The sequence below is a fragment of the Podarcis gaigeae genome (assembly GCF_964106915.1).
Source record: "Podarcis gaigeae genome assembly, chromosome: 9".
NCBI classification, from domain to species: domain Eukaryota; kingdom Metazoa; phylum Chordata; class Lepidosauria; order Squamata; family Lacertidae; genus Podarcis; species Podarcis gaigeae.
Window position 1 is genome coordinate 38,802,035 of NC_139685.1, and position 12,456 is coordinate 38,814,490.

Below are 12,456 nucleotides of genomic sequence, written 5' to 3' on the forward strand. Positions count from 1 at the left end.
ACTGCTAGCCATACTTCCTGCATGCTGGCATGCATTCCTGCATGACAATGAGGACCCTGAGCAACCCATCCATTGGCTGTGTGCTTGGCAGAAGTGTGATGATACATGTATACAGATGTACATGCTGAGACCTCCACTGGGGTTCATCAGGGTTACTGCAGAGGCAGATTTAGGGGAGCATGACCAGTTCAGCTGCACAGGGCATGGAGCCTTGGGGGATGATGCAGGAGACCCCATACCTATGCTTTAGAACAGGGGTCAGCAAACTTTTTCAGCAGGGGGCCAGTCCACCGTCCCTCAGATCTTGTAGGGGGGGCGGACTATATTTCAGGGGGGGAAATGAATGAATTTCTATGCCCCACAAATAACCCAGAGATGCATTTTAAATAAAAGAACACATTCTACTAATGTAAAAATATGCTGATTCCTGGACTGTCTGCGGGCCAAATTTAAAAGGCGATTGGGGTGCATCCGGCCCCCGGGCCTTAGTTTGCCTACCCATGCTTTAGAATGACAGGGGCACAGAATTTGGGTGTCACACAGGGTGCTGCTGAAATTTGAGACCCCAAGGTCTGCCACTGGTTGCTGAATGCACAGAGGAACTCTGTGCAGGGTCTCTTCACATTTCTGCTAAATGTGTAATTGGCAGGGGTGTGACTGATGGGTGCATTGATATTTGATAATGTGGCACATCCATGTCAACCTTGTTCTTCCCACATTCATTTGGGAATGTATGACAAGGGCCATGTAATGTGAGCATCTGGATTAGAGAAGAAAATAGGGAATGGTGGTTTTGACAGCAGCACAGAAGTCAGAGTGGGTGCTTCCAGATGGGTGTTTATTGTGGAATTGGTGCTGCTCAGGAAAGCAAGTGTTTTGCAGGGTTCACACATTTATTTGCAACATCTAAATTACTGGTGCTCCCCCCGCCTTGAAAAATAGGTTCCAGCACTCATCATGAATTTGTTACAGTAAGTGCCACACTTTTTAACAACCACAAAATGGTGCCAGTACTGCATACCCTCAAGTACCCCCTGGACAAAAAAGCACTGTTAATGACCTGTATGCAACACTAAGCCCTTATCTAGAACCACCCATATATAGCTTTTTTATGCAGCATAGTTCCTTTTCTCACTGTTATGTCCCATATTTCACGCTGGCCTAGTTTGGCAACTCCACATGTTCTGGTTTCTGAAGCTGTTTTCACCCTGGAGCTCCTTTGAGGCACTGCATTCCCACAATTAGCTCGAAGTGGAATTAAAATGGTGGTCCTATACAATCATTTAATAGAGCATAATGGTCAAAGTGCACCAGTGATATTTGGTTGTGTCATTCACCAAAGATTATTGGCAATGCTAATTAAGATTTTCTTCCTTGTAGGTTAAGACCTTTTATTGGTAGGTCACAATCCTAGGAATGTCTACTCAGAAGTAAGTCCTAGTGAACTGAATGAAGTGTCTAGTAATGATTGCTCCTTGGGTAGACTTTTAATTGCCTGTTGGGATAATGTTGAAAAGTTTCATCAAACTGACAGTGGCCTTGTTTCAAAGAGGTCTGTAACACATTTTCTCATGCCCTGTCCTTGATTTCTTTGTTGCAAGGAAACCAGAAGATTTGGCACTCTGCAGTCCAGATGAAAAGGTTTTGCTGGAAGCACGGCAAATTGTTGTGAAGGTCTTTGCATTTCCATGCCGTATTTCTTCACAGTGCAAAATGGTGTCTTTTCTCTCAATGTTCATGGATAATGGAAGCCACAGCCCATAGCTGCAACCACTAGAGGGCGATGCAGCACTGAAGAATGACAGCACCGAGAAAACACCCCAGAAAATAGCAAATATTTGGCATAATAAAGATTGGGGGGGGGGGAATGCGCCCCATTAACAAACAAGGGCAATTCATCACCATTTATTTTAAGCAATGTTTCAGCTTCCATTTTAAAGCTTTTACGTAGCTTGAGTAGGTGTGAGTAACTATGAAAGCATTCTGGCTTCTTTTCAAATTGGAATTCATACAATTTCTTTTTGTCAAGCGTTTTCATTTTCTTTGAATGCTTTTCCTTCTATGCAAAAACCCCAAAAACAAGCCCACACAAAAACAGGCTTGGGGGAGGATGTTATTGAAGTAAACACCTGCTAAGTTCCACCCACCTTACCACTGAGAGCTGAGAATGGGAGGCTGCAGCTTAGATTTATAGTCACAGCATGTTTCTCGGTCTCTGTGTCCATGATGAGGGACCCAATTTATACCTATCTTTCTTTAGCCTGTGCAATGTTTTGATTTTTTTTTTTTGAAAGCACAATCAGATTCCATTGTATTTCTGCCTCCCCCCGTATCTTCTCTCCTAAGGCTTTCTTCCTTTATGAGAAAATCTATAACACACCTTTTAAATCTTATCTAGTCTTGGGACATCACTCAGTCTAAATAATGAAGTTAGCAGGTCAAACTGAAAACACTACCAGTCTTACACACTTCTTTGCATAAAGCAGATGTCCAAATGACACCCCCTGCTCTTGGCCCCCCCTTTAAATGAAACCTAAAGATGGAGAATGAAGACAGGAAAATGGCCGCCCTGTGAAATTTACTGTTCAAAACAAATGCTTCTGGACCTTGGCATAGGGAGGGTGATTTCTAGGCCTAGTTACACCAAAGAATTAACCCTTGAATTAAATGGTGTTGACGAAAAGGTGTTTTACACAGTGTTATATATATACTTGTGACCTTGCTTTTCTATACCTATAACAAATAATGGAGCACGTTGCAGCTTTTCCTTGTCTTCTTCCTCTTCAGTCTCAGCAGGTTTTTAAAATTGTTTTCTCTCTTCTGCACTGAGTTCGAGACTTCCATCATTCCTTATGCAACATGACTGCTGCTTTGCTCATTTCCTTTCTGTTGGTTCATAATACTCTGTTTAAAAGCAACAGTGAGCCTAGACTCTGAGAGGAGTGAATGGGTGACTGAATGCCATTCTCCTGATCAAACAATCATGGCTGCATCTTCTATGCCACATAGAGTATATCTTGCACCACCTTTTGCAGGGTTACCTTATGCCTTGTACTTAGTTTGGTTCTGCCATTTTAGTTTACTGTCCCAAGTTCCTACCTGTTAAGTTGTGGGTGAACATATCAGACAACACAGCGATTCTTCAAACAGCTCTTGTTTATTCAGAGGCCAGAACAGAACTGATTGAAGGGCTCAGTCAGCCTGCTTATATAGAGCTCCACTACAACGTTACTGTAGCAACTTTCTAAAACTATCCAATCACTGAACGTCACTTTTGATCCTTCATTTGCATAAAAACTATCCAATCACTGAACGTCACTTTCGGTCCTTCATTTGCATAACTATCTACAGTATCCCCCTGCTGGCCCAGGGTGAGAACTTCAGTGCATAACACTACCCCTGTGCTCAGTGCCAAATTTACATATAAGCTAAACAAGCTATAGCTTAGGGCCCCACTCTCTTGCCCCCCCCAAAAAAAAAGTTAAAGGGAAAAAACCCTTGATGTACATTTCCAGAATATAAGATAAAAAACAAATACAATAAAACCTACATACAGCAACAGTGTTTGTGTTGTGTAGGCTCCTATGATGTAAGTAATGGGCCCTGCCTGCTAGCCTGCTCCCTAAAATATCACGTATTACCTTCAGTAGCTTAGGGCCTCATCAAACCTAAATCCGGCCCTGCCTGTGCTTCAAGGCAACCCCAGAGTCCTCCTTATACTGCAAGCCCCAACCCAGAATTTGTGTTGAACCTACCTATCTCCTCACTATTCCTTGGCTTCTCAGCTCCCTCTCTTTTCCTTCTTAGTCTGAGTGATTTCAAAGCCTGAAGATGCGCTTGTCACTGGCAAGGAGCTGCCATTGCTATGGCTTCCCTGTCATAGTTCTCACTTCAAATTAGCATCTCCCTCCAATATGAGCCACTTATCCATGATGTGCATTCTCACGAGGACCAACTCTTTAGAGATGGCTGATGGCCACGTTGCTTTGTAAAGCATAAAACAACACAGACCTGCATGAAGGAAACAAGGGACAGCTATCAGGGGGACTGAATCACCTATTATTCTACAGAAACAGGAGCACTTCCACTTTTGTCAAGAGGAAATGCTCAAGGGCACTGGAATGTAGCTTGCAGATTAGAACAATCCACATAACTACATGGGATCATCTGGCAATCTGAGTTCGCAAATATGCTCCTGCAGGTAATATGGATCACTGCATATTGCACAGTCTCTGTGTTCTGCCTGCAATGATCTCATGCATAAATCGGCACTGCTGACAGAGGGATCATGGGCTTAGCAGGCCTGTGCAATTCATTTCATTGGCAAAGTAATATTGGCCGAGGAAGAAACTGTGACCCACACAATTTCAGGTGCACTTCAGCCACAGGCTTAGAAAAGCAGGTAAGACGTTCCTGTGTAGATACTGCCTAAGATGCCCCTCTTGGCTTGTTATATTTGGCATGCTGTGCTTTTGCCTAGTGTAAAGGTTTGTTTAATAAAGGACGACAAAATATAATGCGGTTACTGGTGGCAAAGATCCATGCTCCACTTCTCTGGCCTGGAATTAGCAGCTACCTACTAATATGCACTGTGACTGGCAATAATCCAGGAGAGGAAACAAAATAAATTGAACCAGTGTGCATGGAATGTGCTCAGACTTGTTAAAGAACTCATCCAAATGAAATGTGATGTTTTGCCAGGGAATCAGATACAAGTATGGAGGATTCGATTTGTGTGTGTGTATGTGTGTGTGTGAAACAGAGAGAGAGAAATGCGACTATAAGAACCAAACATATTATTTATTTACTGGTGGTCCAACCAAGGTGTATGATTTTTGCAAGGGCTTCTGCTTGCCCTATGGAGCTTCCTATCATTTTCGCTCTCATGTGCTTCCCCAATCTCTTCCCTGAGAAAGAATCAGGGCAAGGAGAAAACCACTTGGACCTCTGCCTAGAAAGCATGTGTCAAGGGGAAAACTGCTCTGACCTGTGATTTCTAGGTATGGGACAACTGGAAGTGTGGAAGAGCCCTTAGTTCTGAAGGGAGGCAAGGAAAACCAACATTATTTTTCGTGGTCAATAAAGGGGACTCTAAAAAGCTTAGCAAATAGTTCTTTGTATGAAGTAGATACCTATTGTTTGCAAATGAAAACCAGATCCTGATTTAACGTAACTCAGGGTGATACTTCAGTAGGAAAGCTCAGTTTGAGAACAACAACCAATGCTATTGTCCATTTTAAAAGCTATACATACATTTAAGGACTTTCAAAAACTTTATAAGGATGCAATGCAGCCAATTGATGCACTTTAAAGTCAAAATAGTTTCACAAGCTGCTCTGTTCTGTTTACATCACTGGAACCCAGAAGGGCTACACACACACACATGACTGGGTATGATTAGCATAATAAATATAATAATTTTTTCTCTTTTCCTGATACTACTGCATAGTATCAGCACACTTCCGGGATGCTTCTGCATACAAAACATTTGGGAGACATCTCTATACTCTTCATTATATTATCTATATGGCAACAGGAAAACATATAGAGGCATTCTGGGTGATTACTCACAATTACATGGTAGGAGCAACACAGCTGTAGATGCAAACCATATTATGCAAAATAATCCATACATGAGAAGAACTCTATAAACTAGAGCTTTGCACTGGATTCAGTTGAGAACTGAATCCCAAGCCAAATCAGGCCCATTTGGTGGGATCCAGGTGTCCTTCAAGTTGTGTTGACACAACCTCGGATGGGTTGAGTGGCCCAGTGCCATCCTGGGCTGCCAGCAATTAGGAGAAACTGTGGGAAAGAGCGTGGCGGTGTTATATGCTGGAGTTCTCACCCTGGGCCAGCAGGGGGATACTGTAGATAGTTTTCACTCAGGTCCACATATGCAAATAAGGGATTGAAAGTGACGTTCAGTGATTGGATAGTTACGGAAAGTGTTACAGTTGCGTTGTAGTGGAGCTCTATATAAGCAGGCTGGCTGAACCCTTCAGTTCAGTTCTGTTCTGGCCTGTGAATAAACAAGAGCCATTTGAAGAATTGCTGTGTTGTCTGATATGTTCACCCACAATTTAACAGGCTGCATCTTCATGGGAGAAGGTGGGAGATGACATTCCCAGCAAGGCCTCTCCTCCTCTCTGCCCCTTGAATCAACACCAGGCAGTACAGTATTGGATTCTCCAGTGTAACAGGTGTTAAGTAGGGTGAGCCGATCATGAGCAGTGCTAGTCACTTCTCCTTTGCAAGCAGCTTCTCTTGTATACAAGGAAGCGGCTCATGAAGGAGCAGCAATGTGCAGGATCTGATCCCCCGGATTAAAACCCCCTCCTGTCCATATTTTTAAACCTCATTTTAACCATATGTTAAACTCAGCTTTAAAAAACTCTTTAAAAACCCTTAGCCCCACCCCCTGAAATGCTGCAGGGATGAATGCAACTGGGTCAGTGGCTTGTTGGGTGGCCCGGGGCACATCAGCCCAATCTTTGGGCCACATCTTGGGGCCACAGGGCAGATCACGGGGTCCATGAACAGCCCTTATATAAATGCTCCAATTATGGCAAAAGTTTCAGAGAGAAAACACATTTGATAATGCATCAGAGAACCCACCCAGGAGAGAAGACATATAACTAACCAGGCCTTGGGAAAAGCTTCAGTCATAGTTCACTGCTTACAGAACATAAAAGCATAGACACAAGAGAGAAACTGTATAATTTTTTAGAGTGTGTGAAAGGCATCTGTTGTCATACTGATGTTCTCTGACCACAAAAAATCCACATAGGAATGAAAGCGTAAGAATGTATGGTAGACTGGGGAATGAAAGCTCTGTGAAGGATTGTGTTGGGGAAATTTCCTTAGTATAAGGATTCAAGTTGTCATTTCTTTTTGGTACTACAGAAAGCCGTTTCTGAATATTTTAATATACAAGGGCGAAAAGGATTAGAAGTACAGGAATTGCTCTACCACTGAGCTATGCCGCTCCTCTAAAAATTCTGGTAGCTGGCATTTGTTCGCCTGGATGAAGTCCACCTTGCAAGTGACGATTCCAGGTGTAATTGTTCACAACCTGCTCTGTTTTCTTCTGCTCCTTTCTCCTGCTCCTCCCCCAATTACCCACTCCACGTCCATCCTGTAAGGATTCAAGAAAAGGCACCCTATTGCTGTCTTGAGTTTACCCATGACTGTGCCATGGAAGCAGCCTTTAGTACTCTGTTTGCCCCCCTTCTAACTTTATAAAACAAGCAGAACCACGTGAGAGAGCAAATTTAGGCATAGGGAGAAATTTGATGCTAAACTTAGCTCATTACTGAAACAATATGCAAACTGAAACACAGCCACTCTTATCTAAATTTTGCAGTTCTCCAGACAAGTAATGTGCACAGAAATGTACATACTAAAGCGTAAATATGAATGCATATATTAGTGAAATGAACACACAAACATGCCTTGTCTTAGAAGAAATGGCATTCTGAAAATGTATATATCAGGCACAATTGCATATAAAAATGTGTGTAGCAGGAGGAATGTGTACACAAATTCTGATGAATTTTCATGAGGACTTTTAAAAAACAAAATCGCAAACTGATTTTGAAAGGCATGGTTGGAAAAATGAGAAACCGAGAGGAACCAGAATTGACCTATTTATCCTATCCATCTTGATTTGCTTGCAGAAAGCTTAGGTACCCCTGCCCATATGGGCCAGTTGTGTCCTACTCTAGGGTTGTGCGCCCATCTCACTTAAGAGGCTGGGGGCCAGTGCTGTCCACAGACACTTCCGGGTCACGTGGCCAGCGTGATGAAGCTGCTCTGGCGAGCCAGCACCAGTGCAGAGCACAGAAACGCCGTTTACCTTCCTGCTATAAAGCGGTACCTATTTATCTACTTGCACTTAGGGGTGCTTTCGAACTGCTAGGTGGGCAGGAGCTGGGACCGAACGACAGAAGCTCACCCCGCCGCGGGGATTCGAATCGCCGACCATACGATCGGCAAGTCCTAAGCGCTGAAGTTTTACCCAAAGTGCCACCCGTGTCCCTGCAGAAAGCTTAAGGTTAGGTTAATGAGCATTTGTTTTGATTTGTTTGTAGCTTGGTTATAGGGCAATGAGCATTTATTCTGATTTGCTTATGGGGTGTTATTTATATGTCTTTATGTTAGCTATATTTTAGTGTATATCCCTATCAAAGCTGTTTTTCAAAATGGGTTTATTGTTCTAGGGTGACAGAATATAAATCCACTTCAACTGTGCAAACCTTTACGGTATATGCTCGAATCCTTCCTGCAAAACAGCAATAGTCTATAAGCAACCCATATGACATTGTGCCTCATTAGCCGTTTGACACATCCATCTGGAAATTATATATGGGTTGCATGTTGGCAACCATTTTACACGTAGATATGTGGTCTTCAACAATAAGAATGATAGCTTTCCAATGCCTGGATCTCTGCTTTCTCTTCTTCAATTGGACACAGCGATAGTTCTCTTGGGGATACATGCTGTACTAGTGCTAAACAAGAAAGGCATATTCCGAAGCAAAGGGGAATCCAAGAGGCATCCTGAAAGCTCTGGGACTGAAGTGCTTTGAAGACCTGCCTGCTCGTGAGCTGCACTGGCTTATATCATTCAAAACTTTTGGGAAAGCTGCCCTAGAACACACAATGGATGCCCGTCTCGACCCTTCCTGTTGAGAAGGTATGCATAAATGTGCACAGGGTAGCTTAAAGAGAATGTTATTGCTTCAAATAATAGAAAGGGGTGATTTTATTATGCATCAGTGTTACTCGGCAGGGAGGATGTATTATTCACTTGCTGTTGCTAGGTTACCAGCCTTATTTACAGATAGAAGTTTCCAGAGAAGGGAAATTTGAGAAGCTTCAAGGACAGAAGGCAAGCGGGAGGGAAGAGGCACCAGCAAATCAAAGCTTGTTAGTCTAGAGTGAATGTTAAACACCTTTCTACAGTGAGGCCTAGAATAAAAAAGAGAAGAGTGGGTGAGATAATATGAGAAAGCGTGTCAGTAAACTGTCCTTCTTGACCAGCAGTTCTGATTTCAAAGGATGCTGTTGGCTAAGGAAGATAGAGAGAAAATTAAGTGTGGGTGTCCATTTATAGAATCATTGAATTATAGAGTTGGAAGGGACCTTGTGGATCATCTAGGCCAATTCCCTGCAATGCAGGAATCTCAACTAGATCATACATGACAGATGGCCATCCAACCTCTGCTTAAAAACCTCCAAGGAAAGAGAGTCAACCACCTCTCGTGGGAGACTGTTCCACTGTCAAGCAGCTTTTATTGGCAGAAAGTTCTTCCTGATGTTTAGTCAGAATCTTCTTTCTTGCAACTTGAATGCATTGGTTTGGGTCCTAGCCTCTGGAGTAGGAGAAAGAAGAAGCACACAGGTTTAAATTAGTTTATGTAGGCACATGAGAAGAAGCAAAGACCACAGAGTAGCTTTAAAAAGAGCATGTACAGCCAGATGCTATGGCAAAGGGCTCAGATGGGCTAGTGACCTTGGAAATACATTGTTGTCTGGGAGGCAGTTGATGGAGACCTCTTGTACACATGAGGAATAGGATACATGCAGTATGTGGAGAAGATGCATCACGTGACGTGCTACAACCATTGACGTGCAGAAAATGAAACTAAATTGTGCTATATTGGTTGAAGTGGGGTGGGAAATAATTTGGGACCTGAAACACATCAGAAAAGGCTAGCAGTTCTGGCCTCCAAACATAATCAGTGCCAATAAACAAGTGTCTCTTGGTACAAACAGAATCGCATAATTTGCACCAGTTTTTGTTCAGGAAAAGAGTATAAAACAAATCCCTCAGTACATTTGCTTTATTATCTTTTTAGCTATTACAAAAGCAGCTTAGAAGCCACTCAGTGACTCATCACTTGTAGGTGGTAGCTTTATGAGTAGCTATATGCAGCCAGCAATTGTTCTCAAACTAGATTTCTATCTGAAATCTAGATTCCTATTTGGTACAGCAATGCCAAAGCATTTTCTTATAGCAGTAGCATGAATGCTACATAAGTTGAGCCCCAAAGGTAAATTTAGTTAAATTTCTGATATAATTTAAGCTGATGGCATCAAATTGTAAGAGGTGTTTCTTCCAATTCAGACACACATCAGAAAGAAGGCAAATGTAATTTTGATTATTTTCTGATTCTGTGAAAAGGAATGTTAAATATAACAATAAAATGTTGCAGTGATGAGTGGTCCCGTTCAGGATTCCAGTTGGCCAGCCATATGGTTTTTCAGGACACTCCATTCCATTGTCCCTTCCCCTGGGTTCTGAGGCCACAGAGTGATTAGCGCCTTGGGATAAATGATGATGTACACAAGTCTTTAAGCGATCATGAAGTTGAGGGTGGGCATGGCTTAGACATAGGTCACATGCTTTGCCTGTGAGAGATCCTAGAGTCAATGACTAGCAACACTGCTTAAAGTACAGCGGCAGCAGGATCTGAAGAAAAGCCATTGCTAGTTAGTGTTGACTTTCATGGGCTAGTTCGGGTGTCACCAACGTGACACCTTCCAGTTGGACTATAACTCTCTTCAACTCCAGCCTGTAGGGCTAATAATCAGGTATGATGTCTGTTGTAGTCTAAAACTACTGGAGAGTATCACGGGCACTGTCCAAATATACAATGGTTCTAAGCTGATGCAAGGCAGCTCCTTATATTCAATAACATCTCTGGCAAAATAATATTGTTGGATGTATGTAGCCATCTTTGATAATTAATGATTATTGAGCAGAGGTCTTAGTGCTCGCACTCACTCACTCACTCATGAAGTAAAAAAATAATAATAATTTAATGACAGACTCAATTGAAATTCTTTTGTTCTGTTTCTATTTTTATAAAAGCTACAAGAGATTAGGTTAGAATTTCCTTGTATAACAGTGATTGCCATGGTAACTAAACAAATTTAAAGCCTTAGGTGCTCCCCACTCTCAAGTCTTTCCTTTATATATTGAATATAAGGATCTCAGGTTTTGTCCTCCTGCCCTCCAAGTCAATACACTGATGTGTATTGTTATACAGAACCCTATGAAGAAACCTGTTGAGTTCTCAACACCGCATGGAGCCTGTTTTTAGTAATTAAGGCACAACACACAACACACTTACCAAAGCCAAGTTTTTGCTATTAACTTCTATTTGCTATAATCTATTCTATTTGCAGTAATTTGCTCTCACACCTTCCATTTTTTTAACATTTCCTGGGAGTTCAAGAATAACTTGTGAGAAGGTAAGTGAGACAACTACATCTTTTATCTCGGTCTTCTTATTCCTCCTGTAATTTTTCAGAATTAAAGTCCAGTACTAGGCACACTTACTTTGCCGTGGGACCTGTTTTTAACACAGTAGTCTTGGAACTGATACAGCTAGGTAATGAACCTCATCATTCAGCATCAAAGTGAGCTCCTGCTGCATCCTGATATGGAGCCACTGTAGATACAGGATTTCTATTCAAGGTAAAATCGGGAGCTCAGCACCACTACTCAGCACCATTCCTAGAAGCTCTCACTAAACATTTACCCCTATGAATATTTTGCAAAACCCACAGACTTGACTACCTGCTGATCAAACTCTCCGTGGTCAACTCACCTTTTGAGACATCAACAACATAGGGTTGTAGCCAACTGAATTCTCTGAATTCTCGCATTGCAATTAATAGAACTAAGTTAGTGATGTGCATTAATTTTAATGGATCTGCTCTGAGTATGATTAACATTGGATGTAATCCATAATTATCAGAGGAGCCTTGCTGGATCTGAACAAAGGTTTTTATTCATTAAAGGTTTTAATGCAGAGGTTGGATGGCCATCACTCATGCATACTTTAGTTGAGATTCCTGTAACCTCACTTTTTGCAGTGAGGGCATCACCAGAAGGCCCTCAGAACTGGATCTCAGTGTCCAGCACTGGTGGAGTCAATTCAGTGCTCCTGCTGGTGTGTTTCCACCACCTCTAACCTCTCAGTCATGTTGTAGCACCTCTCTTCCTCTTGGTAAACAACTGCAACCCACCTGCTAAGAACCTAACATAGTGGCTCTGCCCTTCACAGTCCGCCACTTTTGCATTTCAGTGACACCTCAAATTCTTTCCATTTTTGCCCCTTGCACTGTGGGTGTCACACTGAAGTTGCAATTACGCTGGTGCACTAATGGTGCGCAAGAATGACACAAATCCACTCTGCTGGAGTATCTTTGGACTCAGTAGCACTGGGGACTCATTTTATCTTTGTCCAGGGTGCTTAAGTCAAAAGTTGAATTGTACTGTTATTCTTTTAAAAAATATTAGTAACAATGGTTTGGGTACTTGCAAGGTAACCTGTTTTTATGTCAAGATATATATTAGTCCCCGTCCCCCCCCGGTTATATTTCAGTGTGAATTTTTGAGTCAGGTACTGTTATATTATAAAAAGCTTTTCCTATCTCTTC